Source organism: Xiphophorus couchianus, chromosome 6 (genome assembly GCF_001444195.1).
Source record: "Xiphophorus couchianus chromosome 6, X_couchianus-1.0, whole genome shotgun sequence".
Taxonomy (NCBI): Eukaryota; Metazoa; Chordata; class Actinopteri; order Cyprinodontiformes; family Poeciliidae; genus Xiphophorus; species Xiphophorus couchianus.
The window spans coordinates 5,464,026-5,474,310 of record NC_040233.1 but is presented as its reverse complement, the minus strand read 5'-3'; positions in this window follow the sequence as shown (position 1 = coordinate 5,474,310).

The window sequence follows — 10,285 nt, the reverse complement described above, 5'->3', positions numbered from 1 at the left end:
AGCCTCAAGCGCACGTGTGTGTGTGTGTGTGTGTGTGTGTGTGTGTGTGTGTGTGTGTGTGTGTGTGTGTGTGTGTAGGTGTGTGTGTATGGAGTCCTGGGTCAGAAAGACCGAATTTAAAATGAGGCCACTTGGCCAGGAAATCCTCTAAGTTCACATGGACTGTGGAAATCAGTGCCATGCAAACAAAGTCAGTCTTGCAGGGTGGAGACCTCTGGGATTTTTTACGACGCTGTTATGGCAGAAATCAGTCAGTCATTCGCTTCCCACGTTTCCCAAGAAAAATAAGCTCCCAGGTGTGGAAACGGTCTAATGTGAATCAGAGCAAAGGTATGAAACGTGAGTAGACACAATGGAGGGAAAACAGGTGCCTTTTTTTCCTCTTTATGCTTTAGACATTTAGTCACATTTCTTAGTTAAACATCACATTTTGACCCAATCGTGCACCATGACACCATGACCATGCTTGGTCTCCAGGAGTTTTATTACCCTTATTATGCTGTTTCACATTTTGAATCTTTCACTTATTTCTGAACCTCCAAATAATAATTCCAAGTTTTGCGTTTTGGTGTCCGTATTTTGTTTGAATGGCTTTGACAATTCTGGAATATGCTTGCAGAGAAAGAAAATGCAGCATTACCTTTTACCGTTATTTTTCTCAGGTGCATGTGTAGTTTTCTTTGCAGTTATTTTGACTGTTGCTAAAAATGTAGGTGTAGGTCTGTTTTACAGACATGTTTTCACCATTAGACATAATCATAGTCCAACTTGCATGAAGAAAGTAAGAACATTTTGAGGAACTTAAAGCTGTGTTGTGTCCATGGGAATGTCACAGTCATATTTATTAGAGTTTTGAGTCCCATATAGTGAGGTTATCCTTCAGTATTAGAATAGTGTCCTCAAGTAAAAAAATTATTATTAATCAGAAACTAGGTTATGCAGTCGTCAGTTCGACAGTTAAGCACACTGAGGTGAGTCAATCTTCACTAGTGCAGACAGAGTTTGCGCATAGCGTAGCATGAGATTAATTTAACATTATTATTATTGGAACAATACTGAATGACTTGATGAGCACATATTCTACATTCATATGTGTTGGTCAGTAAAATATGGTGTTGGGCATTATAAACAGAACAAGTACCTGAGTGGAGCTCACCTTTTTCAAAAGTTTGAACTGGAAAAAAAGGCCTTATGAATTAACGGCTTTTAATATTCACAAGTTTCCATTGCTGTCATGTGATGTTGACATTAAAAATTACTAGTAAAAGTGCATTTTTTTGGCCTGCAATACCATTATATTTTGAAAATGTAGAGTCCAAAAGTATGTTTTTCTCCTTAGAGATTCAAGTCTCGGCTCATACGTAAAAGAAGGATGAGTTTTACCAAACTTGATAAAATTAGATCATACTTTTAAAACACAAAAAACATCAGTTGACAGTTTTTTCTGAAAGGTGAACATGGTACTCTTTGCATGTGTTTGCATTTGGGCACCAACTGGGATAAAAAGAACTCCTGAATCTAGGCGAGGTAATTGGGCTCATACATACATCCCACATGTGTATGTTTATCCAAACCATGACATAAAGCACCAAACTGAGATGAAAGACGAAACAGAAAATACTGTTTACAGTGCGAGAGTCGCACCGACAAGCAGACAAATTCAAACCGAAGGGCGTCCAAACATTCCCTGAAGTGTATATTCCAGGCCGATGAGGCCCAACCCGGAGGGAGACGTGCCAATGTTTCGTTGCTGATCGTCGCACCACGCTGTCCGACTGCGGTGACCATCGGTGGACTTCTGCGGCATCAATCTGCATTGTTTAAACAGATGGCGGTGGCACCTCAGAGCCTGATCGATTGCGTGATAGGGGAACCCGGAGGAGCCCGTGTCAGAGGCCACGGGGTCCGCTGGATTCTGAGCACATTAACATTCCTGAATAAATAACCCCAGGGAATGTTATTGTGGAGAAGTTAAACAGGATTTTCCTTGGAGAGCCCAGGAGAAAGGCCAGGCATCACTCCTGCATCTCTGCTGCCTCGGGTTGGAGGAGCCATTTGAAGAGATTTAGAAAACTCTTACGTCCCATTTTTGCTTAGAAAGAAGGGGGGAAAAAAACGCTAGAATCGGTGGAAAAACCGCTGGAGGCAACAGATGAAAGACTTGTGTTTATTTAGGCTCTGCTAAAGATGTGGTGTTCATCTTTTTATAGAAAATACATCAAATTGTGATGTTTTTTTATGCATTATATGAGCACAACAACGTCCTCTAAATGTAAAAAGGAACAGCTAACGGCATCTTAAAACTACATTTTTGCATATTGCAAATCAATAAATCATTAAGACATAGTTTTTATTACATTAACTTCACAAACAGAACCACATATGAGCAGACTGACTGCTGTCTTAAATCTTTTCCACTTGTTGAGAATCCCTCTCACAGTAAAATGATTGTTTGCATCGCGGCCTCGAAGCATTTCTCACACTGATGGGCGACAACAATTGCTTCTCCAAGAAGAAGGTCGATGAATCCTGTTGTTTATTAAACGGAACCTGGCGGCAACATTCAGTCCTACAACCTTCAAAGGCAGGAAGAGCGCACTCCATGTTCCACTAAATTTAATCAGAAATGGATACAAACTGGACTAGCATGTTGTGAATGTACGCATCGACACACTTAGTCAGTCGTCAATAACTGCCCACTCCACCAAAATGATCCAAATCAGATGTTACACAACGAGAATGTCTGCAACGCAATTCCTCCATTCGTGTTTTGTTTGTCTGCTTTTGCCAAATTCCGAACGATATCGTCTTCCCTCATAATCCCCGTGTGCATGTTCGGTTGTCACAGATGACTTGCGAGGAGGCGCCGATTTAGAGCTCACTAGATAGGAGCCGTCCATCATTTCCTCCCCCAGGTGATTCAGAAATTCCTGATGTTGGAGGTCAACAATTTAGAAGTTTCCAAAAATGAAAAAGATGCATTTGTGCAGAAATTGCTCAAAAATGCACGACAGCGCGCGGAAATTATTTTTCAAGCGGTATTGTCATGGTCTGTGTACAATTAAGACAATTTCCACCCTGTGAAATCCGCGGTGACGCTCTGCAAGCGATACTCCTCCAGAGAGGCGCATTCGCCGGCCGACGACGTCGGCGCTCGCAGAGTGACGGAATGAAAAAACACAAGGTCAAACGCCTCTGGCCGGCTGCCAGTGGAAACCTGCGCTGCAGAGGGAGTATGAGTTAGGACACCTGAGATTTAAACTCAGTCGCATGGAAAATATTACCCACGCTTCCTCGCTCCTGGTTTTCTTTTCCTGACTTTCTGCTGCTACTTCAATTACTGGAAACACAAGACGTCTTTGGAAGGTCTTTGGGATCTTTACCTCCATCACATCCTTACATGTAAAAACGTTACCCTTCCACCGGGGAAGTTGGCAACTTATCTTTCGAAGGCCTGTTTGTTGCCTCTTCGCCGTGTTGCATAAGGGAGATTAAGTGAGGATCTCCTTATGCAACATGATGACGCAATGTCCCGATGTTTGATGAAGTCAGTGTTTGGGCTCCGTCAGCACAGCATTCGTCTTGGCCTCTTTCCCATGGGGCTCCTCAAGACGCATGTGGAGGCAATTTGCTGAAATTCTTCTGCAAAGAGGAAAAAGAAAAAAAAAACGAGGGGCGGCAATGGCCTTGGGATTGTAGAGTTGAAAATCAATTTGAAAGGTTGGGACTGGTTGGGGGTATCAGTTGTTGGGAGGTGTATGAAACTTGGCTTGAGGTGAGGAATGACTTCACTTTGTCTGACGTGAACTCTTTAGCTTATTTTTTAGAAGCTGTAGAGTATTCACCATTTAGATTATACTTGGATTCATTTTTAGATTATTATGCAGAGAGACTCCTATTGTTGCAACCCAGAAAAGGAACTAGAATGAACTTGGAATCCGGAAAAAAAAATCTTCCAGAACAGGAATACTAAGTTTTTATTATTACTTACAAACTGTGGCGTACTCATTTCTTTTACAAATTTAGAGCACAGAATACTTATACTTATCTAGCATCCCAGACGTCCAGGAGATACTTACTTACACTTATTTAGCAACCCAGAACAGGGATTAGAACCTAGAACCCAGAAAAACTTCCTTAGCAACTACTTTTTAGACTCCTATTCTTCCAACCCAGAAAAGGAATTAGAGCAGAGATGGGCGGAAACAATTCCTCGAATGATTCGAGTACCTCGATTATTAAAATTCCTTGAGGTAAAAATACCTGCCTCGAAGCTTCCTTGATTTACGTTGTATTATTTAGCGAACCGTGTTCCGGCCGGAACATTACTTGCGTTGCGTGGAGCTCTGACCTCCGCCTCTGAGTTGTTGACGAAAGCTAAGTGTTAGCGGCATAATGTCCAGTTTTCAAGTTCGGCCTGGAAAGATTTTATTGATTGATGATAATGTTCTGTCGTTTCTTTAAGCGTCATCGGTTAATGACTGAGATAGTAGATTGTTATTACAGTATTTGCTGTTTTAATGTTTACAATTACGTTGAGAACAATGGGCACAAAATAACAAATACAAGTCCAGTTAACTAATTTTAAAACTAGGCATTAATCAATGTTTTACTAGTCACAATCTACCTACAATGCATGTGGCTAGTGTCAGCATCAAGCCCTGACTGAATAAATAACCGTATCATTATAATCTAATTATGTTACGTTAATAATAAATAGCTGAAAAGCTAATGGGTTTATCAATTGCGGTCGCACTTTCGCTCCAACTCCTCTCCTCATCATTTCTATGGATATTCCTTTTACAAAATGTTTAACAGTCAATAATCTCCGATGTCCACCGGAATCTCAGTTGCGCCATGTGAGCTGTTGTTTGTTTGGGATTCCCCTCCGTGCTTACGTCACCGCGCTTTCTGATTGGCTAACTGTCACATTCAACATGCTGCCTTCTCGCTCCCAGTCAGGGAAAACCCCACAGGCTGCGACAGGCCCGATTTTAGATCAGCGTGGTGGTCCTGACGTTTTATGTAACACACCACACAGAAGGATTATCGGTTAGGATTACCGCAGCGTCAATAGAACTCGGAACATTCTAAGATTGTCATAATGGCAAAATTGGGGCATAAAAATAACAAATTATGCCATGTGACCACCCCCACCCCACAGGCTGCGGAAAAATTCCCAAACCTTGACCGGTCCGCTACTGTAAAGCACTTTGTATTGTCTTGTTGCTGAAAATGTGCTATATAAATAAAATTACCTTACCTTACTATTGCTACCAAATTGTTTAATCCAGGAATCTGCAACCTGCGGCTCCCTGGACCGTCCGCAACGACTCTCAATAAAATGAAGAAGAACCTCTTAATGCTTTTAAATTCAGATACAGTAGCAAATGCAGACTTGGGTTTTTTTTGTTGTTGCAATTTTTCCAATTTTTTCCAGCAATACTTGCAATAAACTTTCACAAAAAATGACAGAAAAAAGTACCAGTAACATGTTTTCAGATTTCTTTTCCTTGTTATCCATCCATTTTCTGTTCACCCTTGTCCCTAATGGGGTCGGGAGGGTTGCTGGTGTCTATCTCCAGCTACGTTCCGGGCGGGAGGCGGGGTTCACCCTGGACAGGTCGCCAGTCCGTCGCAGGGCAACACAAAGACATACAGGACAAACAACCATACACACACACACTCACACCTAGGGAGAATTTTAGAGAAACCAATTAACCTAACAGTCATGTTTTTGGACTGTGGGAGGAAGCCGGAGTACCCGGAGAGAACCCACGCATGCACAGGGAGAACATGCAAACTCCATGCAGAAAGACCCCGGGCCGGGAATCGAACCCAGGACCTTCTTGCTGCAAGGCAACAGTGCTACCAACTGCGCCACTGAGCAGCCCTCTTTTCCTTGTTATCAGGTGGTAATTTATGTGATTAAAGACAAAAAACATATCAATCCACATTTATGTTTACATTCTAAAAACAGAAATAAAAGTCTGGTTCTTTTATAATAGAATGAAACATTTTAGGGAAATGTTATTTATTAATGCTATTTATTTTCCCTAAAGTAAAATGTTTGTTTACTTTAGGAAACAAACATTCCCTAAAGTAAAATGTTTGTCTGAAAAGTTGTTTACTGTTTACTTTCAAAAAATTATCGTGTTTGATTTGGTTGTCCTGAAAGCAAAATGACAATGTAGGTAGTGAAGATTGCAAACCCCTGGTTTAATGTTTCGGTTTTTGTTTTGGTCAAAGTCATTATTTCCTGTGCCTTAAAACAGTGTCATATTCTTTGACCTCTAAGATATTTAGTCATTTAATAACAATTTCAATGTATTTCACTGGGATATATAAAGAGTCCAGAAACTGCACTTCTAGACTAAATTTCATTTCGGTACTCCTAAATAAAACCAAGAGCAGCGAATTGTGTTCAGGAAGTCGACTTATTAATAAACTGACTGTAATTTAACTTCAGTACCAATCCAGCCGGTCTGTGAAGGCCTCTGAGGTTTGTTGCAGAAAATTAGTGAACAAATAAGAGATAGTGTACACCGGTAGGCTTGGTTCGACTGGAGAACATTTTCAGTTGGTGCGGTTCACTTTCACACTAGTGACCCAAACCTTTTGAAAAACCTGTTCACCCCTTTGCCTGTGGTGGCGCTGCACCAAAAACTACTGCAGGAACGGACACAAAATCCTCTGAAGACACCGAGCTCAACTTCCTTCTGGAGTGGCATCATATTTTAGCAGTTGAAGGATTTCTCTTTTGTCTTTGATAAGAAACAACAAGTCATTTCTCCCACTAGGGCTGTACTCACACATTAGCTTTGGTTCCGCTTACCCAGAATGCACTGCACTGTAGTCCGCTTCCTTGCTTTTGGAGCGGTCGTCCACAGACCAATTCAAACCAAACTTTGTTTTAAAGCTCAGGCAAAAGTCAGGAAAACAAACCGAGATCTGAGTTGACATCAACAACTTTACAACGCAGTCAGTGCGACATGAGTGTGTTGTTCGGTACTTGAGCCGTTTCATCTTTCTTTCCCTTTCAGGCTCTCTTCCATTTGAGACACATGCTGAAGTGATTCCTGCTTTATGTCAACTTGGAGAGTTTATTATCACTTGGATTGTCTTAAGGGGAAGTTTGGGAGAAATAAGCCAATGATGCATCATGACTCAGGGTCGCATTAGTCATAGAGATGTTTAGAAGGAAATATGTAATCAGAATATAAGTGGGTGGGACTTTGGAGGTACGTTCATGGATTTGGTTCTTTGGAACCAAGTGATTTTTTTTTTTTAACCTTCACTAAAAATCAGCAAAAAGAAACATTACTTTGATTGTTCTCTCTCTAATGGACCACTCTTAGCTGCAATATTTTTGCTGACTTGTCAACAAGTTAACTTTCCAAACCCATTTCTCGCCCCAGAATCCAGTTTATCTCGCAGTGTTTATTAGACAGTCCCAGACGGGAGACTCTCAGCGAACGCTGCCCTGTCTCCATATCTGCTGAAAGAGAAGTCTGGCTCGCCTCTCTAGTGTTTACGTTGTCCAGACAGACGGGAGGACAGACAGAGACAGCAGGAAACATAGACGCACACTCAGAAAGACTTACAGCTGGAGCACACACACACCAAAATCACTCCCAGGAGTCAGGGCCTCTGGATAGGGAGGGTTAACCTCAGGGCTTAGAGTAGTTTGAAGGGCGGACATTAGCATTCATAGTATGAGGATGGCCTACAGACTGATAAGAGCGAGTGACGCAACATGTGAAAGGCCTTCTGCGGTCCGCTGCAGCGTTCCTGTTTTGGGTCAGCTCAAAAAACAAACATTTAATAACCATAAATTAAACAAAGTAGTGCATGGCAGTATCATCGGCCTCTTTGCTGGAAGTTCTGGAAACCAACCGTATGCCATGAGCCAAGAATCCCCCTCCTCCCCTGAACTTGTCAGAGCTCGGAGACCAAAGTCCCCCATGGGAGCCAGTCGTCAACATGCCGTTGCCTGAATAAGAAGAGCATGCCCCGCAGAGCTGTAATGAGGTCACTTATCAGCCAGGGCATTTCAGAGGGTGTGTCCCACTTCCTCTCAGCGTCCCTCCATCTGTCAACGCGGGGACCCATGACCTCTGCCGCTAATGCCAGTCGAGTTATGTGGCGTCATGAGGCTCTGTGACCGGCTCCAATCTGACTCAAGGAGGAGGCAGAGTGCTTCTCGTGTCTTAAAAGGAACTCAACAAGGCCCGAGTCTTATTTGTCTTTAAACAGTGTTCAGGTGAAAAACAGCACGTGTTTTTGTGCTGGTTAACAATCTGAAATAGAAACTAATCCAAAGAAAGCTGTAAATTCAAGTTAGAATCAATGTATTGTCAGTCCATTGTGTACTAAACTGCACAAAGATAAACTAGACGTTTGTTTGAGATCTCTAACACTCAAAACAACCTTTAGTTGTTGAAGCAGTCAGTCTCGTAGATCCATAAAGATGTGTTTGTGGTATCTGGCATCAAGATGTTAGCAGCTCGATTTTTGTTTAGTACACCAAACAGATGCTCAGCTGGCTTGAGATCTGGGGAATCTGAAGACCTAATCAACACACCCAACTCGTTGCTCTGCTCCTCAAACCATTCCTGAACCATTTTTGTTACGTTGCAGGGTCCTAATCCTGCTGGAAGTGGACATGGCCATCCGAGAATACTGTTTCCACCCTGACTAGTCTGCAGCCACCTGCCTTTCTGTGAAACCCACAATTTCTCAAGTTGAACTACAGTTGCTCGTACGTTGGGCCAAACCACACGGGTCAGTCTACTTTCTCTATATGCGTCAGCTTGTTCATCACTGTACTTTGGATCTCTGATAGACAGTGATTACTAACTATCACCGAAACCATTACAGTCTTCCATTTTTCCTTCCCTAGTGGCAGAAAGCTGTGGAGCTGTTCGGTGGTTTTGTTTCTGATCAAATTGTCAAAATGGTATCACAGTTCAAAAATTGGTGTAGGCTTTGAGCAGTCCCCAATACTTCCAGTTCTTAGGACCTGTGATGATCCTCACACTTAGATACTTGTTGGTAGGAGGCCTAGCAGACCGTACCTCCTGTGGCAAGATGTACAACCTTCAGTAGGAGTCATACTACATTGCTTTATTTAATCTGTTTTATTCATTTGCACAAACCAGCTGCCACAGAGACAGTTTCCAGTCCCAGGAAGTCTCTCTGATGAACACAATGAACACCTCACAGCAGGGGTCTCCAACCCTAGTCCTTGAGATCTACTGTCCTGTAGGTTTTAGATTAATCTCTGCTCCAACACAGGGGATTCAAATTATTGCTTTTCCCCTTCTGCACGCCAACATGTTTGGCAAAGGCCTGGTAACTAGCTATCTGTTTAAGTCAGGTGTGTTGAAGAAGAGGTTGTACCTAAAACCTGTCAGACAGTAGATCTTGAGGACTAGGGTGTGGAGACCCCTGCCTTACAGCCTATGTACTCTCTTCAACCTAAGCATATCTGCACTACTGTAACCAGCCTCTTATCTAAAAACATGTCTGTACGTAGACATACATGTGCGCACTGTTCCTTTTATCCTTTTTTAAGTTTCCTCTAAAGTTTCCATATTTATACTTTAGGTCTGTACTGTTGTCACTGCTTGAACCAAAGACAGATGACCTTGTTTGTACACACAATCTTTGCTTGTACTTGATGTGTTGTCTAGTCCTGAGGATCCAAAAGCTCTTCGCCTGACATTTAGTCATTCACCCAATCACACGCTGATTGTGGTAAGCTACTGGATAGTAGCCACAGCTGCCCCGGGGCAATCTGTCAGAAGCGAGGCTGCCATGCACCAGCGCCGTCCGACCACCACCAGCAACGCCACCACCCAAGAACCCAACAGAGCGGGGATCGAACCAGCAACCCATTAATTGCCAGATTAACTCTTACCACAATCAGAACCATCGTCCCCATCTTGACCAATAAAACAGACCCTGACGAATCCTGCAGAGGGCGGCAAAACTATAGGAACCTTCTGCTTACTATCCGCTACAGGTCTTTTTTGTGGGTCAAGTTGTAGCAGCGATACTACACTGACTTCCAGCATGTCAACTCTTCTCTGGCATGTTGTGAGGACGCTTGTTGCAGTTTGCTGGGTTTTACTTTGACCAGGTGAAGTAATCAGATATCTGCACTCATCACGTTAGTCCAAAGCGACTGCATTAGGAGAAAACTTACCAGTAAAGTAATTTAACTGCCAACAGATGCAACAAACTGCGACCTCAGTGGGAGTCCTGATGATGCTTTAAGTGT